The following is an 11,355-nucleotide window of genomic DNA, read 5'->3' as shown; positions in this document are numbered from 1 at the left end:
TTGAAGCTATAGCAATCTATCTTAAACTGATAACAATTTAACTTCAATTGTGTAGAAAATCTCTACTTTCTTACACTTCTGCATCTCTTTGTTTTATTAATGTTGTAAATTTTAACTTTTTATATTTGCATATATTAATACAAATTTATCTTTATTTTAAGCTTTTGTCTTTTAGATACTATACAAGAACTAAAAGTGATTTATGTGGCAACATCACAATGCCATGGAATTCTATACTTATGTTTTTAACTTTATCACAGAGTCCTATATTTTCATATGTCTTTGTGTTATTATTCCCCATAATTTCATTCACACTTAAAGGACTCCTTTCAATAATTGTTGCAGGGAAAGTCTAGTAGTGAAAACTCTCTAGGTTTTATTTATCTGAGAAACTATTGGTATTTCCATATTTTTAAAGAACAATTTTGTAACATATACTGTTCTTCATTGTCAGGTTTTCTTTTTCAACACTTGAAAGTGTCATACCCCTCCACTCTAGCCTGCAAAGCATCTGCAAAGAAACCCAGCGATAATCTTCTGTGACTCCCTTGTATATGATTAGTCATTTTTCTCTTGCATTTCCAAGACTCTCTTCTTGTCTTTGACTTTTGACATCTGTATTGTGATGTGTTATCATGAGTGTTTCTTTGAATTTTACCTGTATAGAGTTCATTTAGATGAATTTTTCTGTCCTTTCTCCAATCTGGGGATTTGGTTACATTATTAATTCAAATTGAATTTCTTCATCTTTTCCTATTTTCATTCTTAAACTTTTACACACACACACACACACATACACACACACAGTATACAATAAGTTTATCACTTTTTCCTTCATGTTCTTCTTTTTATTTCCTACTCTGCTTCACATGACTTATCTTCAAGTTTGACAAATCTTTCTTTTGATTGCTAAGGACTGATAATGAACCACTCTAGTAAAATTTTCAATTCAGTTAGTGTGTTCTTCTACTCAAGAGTTTCTCTTGGCTTCTTTTTTCTGTTTTCTATTTTTGTTGATATTCTCATTTTGTTCATGCATAGTTTTTTTCTGATTTTATTTAGTTATCTGTGCTCTTTCAGGTCAGTGAATATCTTTAAAACAGTGATTTTGAATTCTTTGTGAAGTAGTTTATGGACCTGAAAATCTGTAGGCTCTAGTTCTGGAGATTTATTTTGGTTTGATAATCAGACTCTTTCCCTGTTTCTTATTTATATACTTACTCTTTGTTAAAATTTTCACATTTGAGAAAAACAATTCCTACATCCTAACCAATTAACTTTATAAAGGAAAAGAATTCTACCAATCCTCCTGTCATCAGTAGATGATTGGATGTGTCCAATCTGGGCTTATGCATGAAATTTCCCAATTAAAAAGGGTTGATTTTTTTGTCTAATAGTATATAATCTTTCACTTTCCATGAAGTCATTTTATAGTAATTAAGTCTGTCTTGTCAATAAGACTTTATACCCATTTCTGTTCTTAGTAGACCCCCATACACCTAAACTATGATAGTTACTGCTAACATTTTTGAGTAAGAAAAAACAGACAACAGTCCCTTGAACAACTTCCTGAAATCCAGAATGTGAGATGCCTATTTTACTCTATTTCCCTCCTAAGGGAAAATCTATGTGTTGAGATTGTTTCCCCACTTGTGATATGTTGTGCTTGCTGGTGGAAGAGGCTGTGGTAAGTTATGATAACATGCCATTTTTCCCAATTTGTTGAAGTTTTCCTTGTCTGTTTTCTCCCCTGAGGTGCTGAAATCTCTTTATTTTTGGAGTCCTTAGAAATGAAATGAAGTCTGTATGTTGTTGTTAAGTCAGTATTTCGAGAGAGAAATATGGTCTAGGTCTACCACTTCACCCTCTCTCTCATGTCACTCCTGACCACCATGTGCTCTATCTAACACCTGCATCAGTATCCCAGGTGATGCTGATGATATAGCGGGTATCTAGTGCACATGTTTGCAAATGTTCTTCTATACCAAATGTTCTCAAAACACATGACATATTAGAATTACTGGAGATGCACGTGCATAGACTCCATTCCCAACATTCTGATTTAAATGGTCTGAGATGTAGTTCAATTTCAGGAGTTAAAAATGTTTCCCCAAATGATTATTATATGCAACTGGGGCCGGGTAACCACTGCACTCATGCTACATATTGATTATCTCTGGGAGTCCATTAGAACAGCTCATCTTTTATATTACTTAACTTATTAACTTAGATAAAGCTCAGACATCAATGAGAATTCCATTTAGTGGCAGACTATTCTTCAGCTTCCATCTCTGTCAAAACATTTAAAGGTAACTGATAGTAAAACACTTGTGACTTAAAACCATCAAAAAGTGAAGAAATGCAGCCTAAATTGTTAAATAGAACAATTGAGATAAATATGTATATATATATATATATATATATATATATATATTTATGTGGTCACATTAATATATATGTATATATTTATATTATATATATTTATAGTATGTGACCACATAAATATATATATATATATATATATATATATATTTTTTTTTTTTTTTTTCGGAATGAGTCAAGACAAGTGACAATTTAAGCTGTTGATATACACACACTTATGTTTATTGGCTAGCACAATTAAGACAGAGTGTAGGAATATGTGTTCCTACATTTTTTACTCTTTTAGAATATTCCCTAGTGGTGTTTAAATGTTACCCCAGCCCTTACTCTATACCAAATTAAGAGTTAACAGGTAGTTTTACTTTCTTTCCTTTTACTTTTAATAACTGCTTTCAACTGAGGCTTCTGCCAAAGAGTTAAAGAACACATAATTTTCAATTTCTTTTAAAATCAAACTTGTACTAGTAAAAAATACAATGTAGTTATAATTTGGGAAAGTAAACAGATCTTTGAACTTGGAAAAATTTAACAGTATTGAAAATAAAGGGATGATTGCACACTCTTTCTACAAGATTAATTTCTTTAAGCAGTCTCTACTCTTGTCTGCTAACATTCCAACAAATGTATTATCTTATATTGTCTGTCTTCCACATTGACAAGGGTCACAGGCAAGAGAGAGCAGGGTATCTTCTCACTAATGCTTGGCTTCCTTTGTGAGTATGAATTTCCTGAAAACACAAATTTCCTTCTTATACTCACCACATTTTTAAGCTTGCTTGCCTTGTATTTGTTAAATTAAGGACAGCATAAAGATTTATGACTTATTTTTAAGAACCTCGCAGTCTCATAGAATATAATAATTACATCACTACCAAAAGTGTTTTAAGAATTTACTCCTTTCCTACAATTTTCCCAAATGCAATTTGATTTCTAGCATTCCAAAGGGATTTATAGAACACTTCTATATTTTCTCAGATATAATTTTGAATTCTTCTTTCACCTCGAGTTTTTTCATAGCAAATGCTTTCATATTTGGATCATGTCTTTAGTCTTTCCCAAATAATCAGGCAAATACAAAGGATAAATTTGGCCTACGACTATTGGATCTAAGAGAAAATAATTGATTTAAATATTTCTCACACCGCATGACAATTCCTCTGTTTGTCCTCTGCTGGTGGAGATATTATTATTATTTTGGTTCTGTGTGATGCCTTTCTCCATTCTGAAGGATTTTATTTTACTAAATGTATCTAGAGATCTAAAGCAGTCTAGACGTCAGGGGAATTCAATAAATATTTCTGAAAATAATGACCTGATAACAGTCTTGTTCAGTAAATCCCCAACCTTTGTTGTGACATTGCTGAAGGCAGAGGACTCAGCATTTAGCTTGATTAAAAAATAACCCTTTAAAAGAATTCTACTATTATTTACTCAGTCAAGTTAAAATTAAATGATATCAGAATGTTCAGTTGAAAACATGATGTGATGCATTGTTAAAATCAGAGCATCACTAGGCACACTCTCTCCTCAGATATAACAAATGAACAAAAACATTCCACACGGAACGATACAGATATTTGGAGAAAAGGGAATAAAACAATTAAAAGCTATCAAATTAAAAAAATTTTATATTCCATATAATTTGAGTTTATATGTAGTTTTAAATAGCTTTACATGATCTTACACTACACTTTGTCTCTTATATTAGGTTTCCTCAACCTCAGCACTATTGATATTATAATCTAGACAATTTTGTATTGTGGAAATACACATGGTGTAGTTTTGAAGAATGTCTAACAGCATTCCTGTCCCTATCTTCTAAATGCACCCTCCTTTTCTGGTTGTGAAAATAAATTTTCCAGAAATTGACATCTGTCCCTAGGAGAGCAAAATTTCCCTGAACCCAGTTGAATGATACATGTGGATATAGATCTTGATAAAGACATATCTTTAAAGATGTTTACAAATGTCAGCCATGACTCCTCCCTTTAATTTCAAACTGTTCTATATCCATGTGAGGATTCCAGGACTCTCTGGGCTTTGAAGTTACATCTGTCTTCCTAGTCATAACAAGCTCAACTACAATCAAACTTCAGGTCCCAATCCTAGGATCTAGTAATTGCACTTTTCCAGGAATTATTTTTTAGAAAAAAATATATAAACTGTCAGTGGTATTGCTTTGAATTTGATGAGAATAAGTAGTCTTCCTTTTCACTTAAGTTAAGTAACAGTTTATATAAAGTTGTGTTTACCTTACTCTCTTAGAAATATTATCATTCAGGTGTGAGTTTCTATGCCTGTAATAGGGTGTTTCTTTTCATGTAGCTCATCCAGGAACTCATTGTAACCTTAAACAATTTCTGGGTAAATTTTAAGACTTACTCTTGTTCTCTGCTACCCTGTATAACACCATTACTCACACAGTTTTTCCAGAATACCCCCCTGAATATTTGGTTGGAAACACTGTTCTTTCAATAGATTGGAGATTCTCATTGCCTCTCCTCCCCTTCTGCAATTCCTTGAAAAAGGAAGGGGGCTGGTGATATAGCTCAGTTGGTAGAGTGCTTGCCTTACAAGTACAAGGCCTTGGGTTCAAATCCCCAGCACAAAGAAAAAAAAAAAAAAAAACACGTGAAGGAGTAAATAGAGACTCATTTTAACTTTTCATCTCTTCATTCCTCCAAAATTTTTCATGACTTTTCATTCTTGCTTTTTTATCTAATACAGTTGCAATTACCCTATTACAAGAGGCCTGGCCTAGAGCTGACTGAGAAATTTGGAAGTCTTCATTTGCAATGAATCTTAACATCTGCAAAACAAGTAAGTAACAAATTCAGACCCAGACTGAAGCCAAAGTCAAAGCCAAAGCCAAGACAACTGGACAAACTAAGACTTTTTTTTTAATCTCTCTGACACTCTAACAGTATTCTTGCTTTAACCATCAAGTTGTTATAATTTTTATGCTTATCAACATAGCTTTTAAAGGATTGTAAGTACAAATCGCAACAGATTATACAGCTTCCTATTACCGAAAATTCAATTCATATCAGATTGACAGTTGAAAGAAAGCAATCTTTTACATCAACGTGCAAAACCTCATCTGAAATGACCTTCCTGAATAATTGATGGGGACTTTTTGTCTTTCTTCCAACTTCGTAAAATGTGCACACCACTCTGTAGCCAGCTAAGTCCGATGGACTCTTTACAGCCTAATTTGCAACTATTTGTGTCAGCTTTTCTGTAAGTAGTGACATTTGTTAGGAAACTTCATTAAAGTCAGAAAAGATGCAGTGTCATTTTGCTTCGCTTACTTTTATTTTAAGCCAATTGGTTGAATAATCCAATATGCTATATACCTAAGGAAAAAAGTCAACATATACTGTTGAATTCTTCTATTCCCACAAGAGCAGAATACTAATCAAAGGAAAACAATGACTAAAGGTTGATTTCTCTATTCCTTCATATTTGAAAATAGTGTGCATCTTCAAATCTTTTAGTGCTAAAATTTTTATGAAGACTGAGTATAATCACAAGCATACTCCATGACTTATACTTATCTTACCATCCACATGATACCAGGAAATAGCAAAATAAATCATTTGGTCATCCAGGGTAATCTGCAAACTGTGTCTGGAAAGTATAGCTACTCCTAAGCAATTAATTTATGGTGTTAATTGTATTTCTAATAAAAAATATACAAATAAAACAGAAGATAATAAAATCACCCCTGATTAACTTACCCTGTCTTATTAATAGCCCAGGGAAATTTTTTTTCAACAATAATAAATATAAATGTAGAGGTAGATAATGGTAATCTGTTGTGCCATTACTTATACCATGGGGTGTGTTAAGCATCCCAATATTGCTTTCCAAGTTGTTCTAACACCTTACCCCTCTACTAAGTTATCCAATGAGTTTAGGTATGTCTGAAACTTCTCCTGTCCCACTCAGGTAAACTGTTATAATTGATGACCCTACAGAAAGTGAATAATTCACATATCTGTGAACATTATTATTGTTATACTTTTTGAAAAGAATTTTTTTAACCATGGAGAAGAGTAATATATAAAGAATCATATTAGGGTCTGGGGTTATAGCTAAGTGGTAGAGCACTTGCTTAGCATGTGTGAGGCACTGGGTTCAATTCTCAGTGCTGCATGTAAATAAATAAAATAAGGGTTCATTGACAACCAAAACTATTAAAATGAAGAATCCTATTAAATTTTTTATTTAGATTGTATTTTATTAATTGCAAATGCAACTGATTGCTTTGATATATGTGTTAGTTTTTCGATTTTCCTCCTGTATGCCTTATTCTGCTGTTTTTCTAATATGAATGATATCTATTCTGCCCTATATATTCTTAGGAATTTTCATACATTATCAAATTAAATATTTATCTGTTACACAGTGTTGCAAGGATCTTATGCGAGTCTATGGCTTGGATTTTGCCTGTCTTTTATTTTGCACAAATTTCATTTGGACATAAAAAAATTAACATTTAATGTTATATGCTTTTTTTCTGTCAATCTTAAGAATTTGTTCTCTTTGTTAAGGTAGTGTCATTTTTTAACAGATGGGTTTTAAAAGTTTAAAATTTACTTTGGTCATGCAGGTCTGTGGTATACCTAGAATTGTGTATAAGATAAACTGCTTATTTTGATTTATTTCATGTAACTAATAATTTAATTGAATACCATACACTAAAAAATATGTCTTTTGAACACTGATTTATAATATTTATGTTCAAAATCTAAACTTTTACCTAATCTTTGCTTTAGTTTATGGGTTGTTTAGTTCATATCTTCTATGTTCTGATCCCTATTTCCTGCCACCCCAAGTAACTTCTCTAAAGAATTAGAGTATAAAATTTTTCATATTATATAGTACAATGATTTCACATTGTGTATTGCAGTTTCTTTTTGTTTTTTGTTCCCCTATGGTCATCCATTTAAATTTCAGGCTAAACTCCTTCAGTCGCATTAAAATATGATTTTGATTGAAATCACATTAAATATGCAGGGTAATTTAGAAAGAATTCCTGTCTTAACAAGTGAGCCAATTGAGAATTCATTACCTATTGGTTAAGTGGAGACAATGTCTTTTACTATTTTCTGAAGACGACTATCCTTATTTATGAAACATTCTATTAAAAATGTACTTTGAAAACGTTGTCCTCTGGGGAAACAAAGAAGGGGACCTGTTTTCCAGCAGTATTTGATGAAGTATTAGGAAAAGAAGCTTTGAGAGGACAAATGATTAAAGAACGTTCATTGATAGCACAGAATCTCTTTTCTAACAGATGTGCAAGAAAATGAAACAGGTTGCTACTTCTCCCCTGAGAGTCTGGCTGTGTCCCAGCATCAGGTTTGTGCAATCCTACGCATGTGACCCCTGGATAGGAAAACAGTAAACAGATTAACCACCTAGATTTGATAAAACTTTGTCTTAGTATATAGTATAACTATTCTAGTTATCGAAGGGAAGAAAAAGGTAGGAAGGGAGGGAGGGAGAAAGAAAGAAGGAAGAAAGAAATTTGTCTGCATTATCATCTGGAATGTGGTGATAAGTTCAAAGTGAGCAGCTCCCCCAATTAGAAATAGGTAAACTCTTTGGGAAATGACCAAGCGACCAGCAAGGAAAACTTGCAACAGACATGCTTAGGATGCACCTCTGTGGGAAGTTGTGTCAACATCTTTTATTATTATTGTTGTTGTTATTTTAAGGCAGGGAAGGTGTTAACTAGAACACAACAATTAGTGGCCACTTTTCTAGTTATTCTGCTGACTAGGCAGCCTTGTCAATTGCCTGAATACTCAGTCCTGATGGCACTTTCTGGGTCACTTTTATCCTCAGACTGATCTGCTGTTCTGCCTTAAATGATCTAGCCCTAGGAATACCTTGGGTTCTGAACTCTGACACTCAACTCACTCATCAGCAGGAGAGAATACTATGGAGGAATCACTGCTTCCAGAATATCATCTCTATCTCCTTACTGGTAAAGCTGTACAGAGGAGGGAAACCTTGTAAAAGCAGCTGAGTATTTGAATTGTAAGCCGAAAATCACCACACTGTCAAGAAGGCTGCAGTATGAAGTCATGTGATCCTTCTTAAATCTTGACTGGTCCAGACTAGTCCAGGGAATTGAATAGTGCTGTTCTCTCAAGGATGTTTTGAAAGAGATTAAAGCTCAAATCAGTTAGATATTCGTCTCTCTTTAAGCAAGCAGAAAGTATGTGCAAGAAGAGTCACTCAAAATCAAATAAATTTCCCTGACATGTAATTCTGGCAGACTCTAGAGATACATACAGAACCCAGTTCTCAGGATCTGGTGAAAAATCTTGCCTCTTCAACCAGTAGAGAAACTTCCATTCAGCTTGATCAATTTGCTCCTGATAAAATCAAATCTCAACCTATGCGGACATTCCCCATGAAATATTTTAATAAGTGATAATTCCAATTCCTAATATAACTTAATGACATAATGCATAAAAACTGATAAGATATCAAATATAAAAAGGACATAATTTATGAAGCTTTGCCAGGGAGACACATCACATGAATAACTAAGATTTACAGATCTTTTTGAGATTTTATATATTGCACTACCTACCCGTCATCAAAAGCAAACTCCATAGCAACAAAAAGAGATTAGAACAATATTTTCACCTATGATATTGGGATAACCTAGATAAATATGGATTAACAAAATGAATACACAAAAACTGTTCTAGAAGATTTACCATGCTCCTACATAGGTGTTTTTCTATCACTTTCCTTTAATTTTTCTGTCACAAAGCAGATGCTGAAGTGGGATGGTGTCCTGATGCAGAATGCATAGTGGGTAACATTTACCAATCTGGAGGATAGGGGAACAACTTTTTGATTTTTGATTTCCATAACACTTCAGATATTGGTACATGTCCATTAAACAAATCTAACATGAGATAGATGCAATGAAGTTCTACCACATCTCTCTCTCTCTCTCTTTTTTTCTTTGTTTGTTTTTGTTTGTTTTTGTGGGGTTTTTTTTGGCCTAGCACTTGGTTAAGTGGGTGGTGGAAGAGAAGGAAATAAAAAAAAAAAGAAATTGGTGCAAAATTACAAATCATAATAATTTTACCTACTAAAAAGATAATTTAGGAAGAATTTCAAGGAAGCACAGTAAATAAATGTAGTGCTTACTGATCAAGAAGTGCTTCAAAAAATTACTATTCATTGGATCCTCTCAACAGCAATGTGAGAGAGCTTCTGAAAGGTGGCATTGTGTTAATATGATTCAAATATTGATATGCATGATAAGAGTAATTCTGCAGCCACAGGGTAAATGATAATCCCCAGAATGAGAACCCAGGACATCTAGAGCCTAGCATCCTAGTTCAAAGACTGCCACATTATGCCTCATAAAATATATAATATTTTTTGGAAACAAACTGAACAATATTAGATTATTGGAGCAGTTCACTAATTTTAGTTTGTCTTTCATAACTGGAATACATACTCCAAGAGAGGAAGGAGATCTGTTTACTTAACATAAGTGGAGGCTAGCATCTTGGCTCACATGGTAAAATATTTCTTGAATGAGTAAGTGAAAGAGAAACATTAATTCTTTCTTCAGTAGCAGTGTTGAAACTCATAGCATAGCATTATTTTAAGAATTTAGAACAAGGAACAAACCGTTTTTGGGAACCAGATGCTTCTCCTGATTCACTTTGACCTTAGGTAAATATCACTTACCATTTCAACTGTGTGAAATAGGAACAGCAATAATGAAATACTTGATCTGCTTTCTGAAGTGTTTTTAAGATCAGATAAAATTTTATTGATAAATTATTTCTATTGGTTTTAATATTTTGAAATCATATAACTAAGGCTATCATATTTTATTTGTAAAAAGAATTATTATCATTGAATATTGCTGCCTTGAGTGATGATATGTTCTGACATTTGCTTTCAACTGAACCTCACCTTCTGAATGATCTCGTAGCATCTGTTCTCAAAAGTAGTCCAAAACTGAAAAAAAGCATTAACAGTGAGTTATTTAAAGTTATCACCATATCTTACTTATTTTTATTTCACCAGTAAAGTTGATCCTTGGGTCATTCTAAACTATATGGGTAAGTATAATGGTAATTATGCATTATCATAAATATGTACACACACACACACAATCTCACATATTTAGAAAATTACTGTTCTATGCTGTTTCATCGTGAACCATTCAGATGCTATTAAGACAACATCAAAACATTAGCACAACATCAACAAAACGTTAACATGAGATTTCTAGAATGTAGAATACATGGGGGCTCTAAATTTTAATTATTTTTCTTGTGTTTTATTTTCTCAAGTTTCCCCTGTTTTATGTGGATCTGAAGCCAGTTTCGAGCACAAGTTGTTTTAGTTTAAAGCTTTTCATTTTACCACTTGAAAGCAACATTATATTTTCCTTTTATTTGAGAGTAAAATGTACATTTTCCTGAGGAGCAAAATGTGTCTGAAGCTTCTCATATAATTTACTCATGGTTGAGAATAAGCAGGAGTGATTAGAGCCTCAAATCAGAAAACTTCAGAGAACCAGAAGCTATCAAAATGTGCAGCTTTAATGAATGATTTTTCACTCCTTGCTGTATAGCAATCACCACTGATAACACTCTTTAGTTTTTTCCAAAGCATATATAATTGAGCAAATCATCTAAACTCCCACAAGCAGGCAATTATGCAACCACATTGATGCAGAATCACTAGGTCCAGTACTTCATTAGAATAGTCCATAATCCCTTGTTCTTGTCTTAACCTTCTCTATGAAAAATCTAATTCATCCCAAACTGACAGTGTCCTGTTGGTTATGCAAATAATGGCCATGTAGGAAACTGAGATTCAGCCACTCTTCTATCTCCAGTCCCATGTGTAAGGCTCACATCCAAATCTTAAATAGAGCCTATGAGTTCTAATAATTATTCAACTACAACA

The sequence above is a fragment of the Sciurus carolinensis genome, chromosome 16, assembly GCF_902686445.1.
Source record: "Sciurus carolinensis chromosome 16, mSciCar1.2, whole genome shotgun sequence".
NCBI classification, from domain to species: Eukaryota; Metazoa; Chordata; class Mammalia; order Rodentia; family Sciuridae; genus Sciurus; species Sciurus carolinensis.
Note: the sequence above shows the minus strand (reverse complement) of the source record.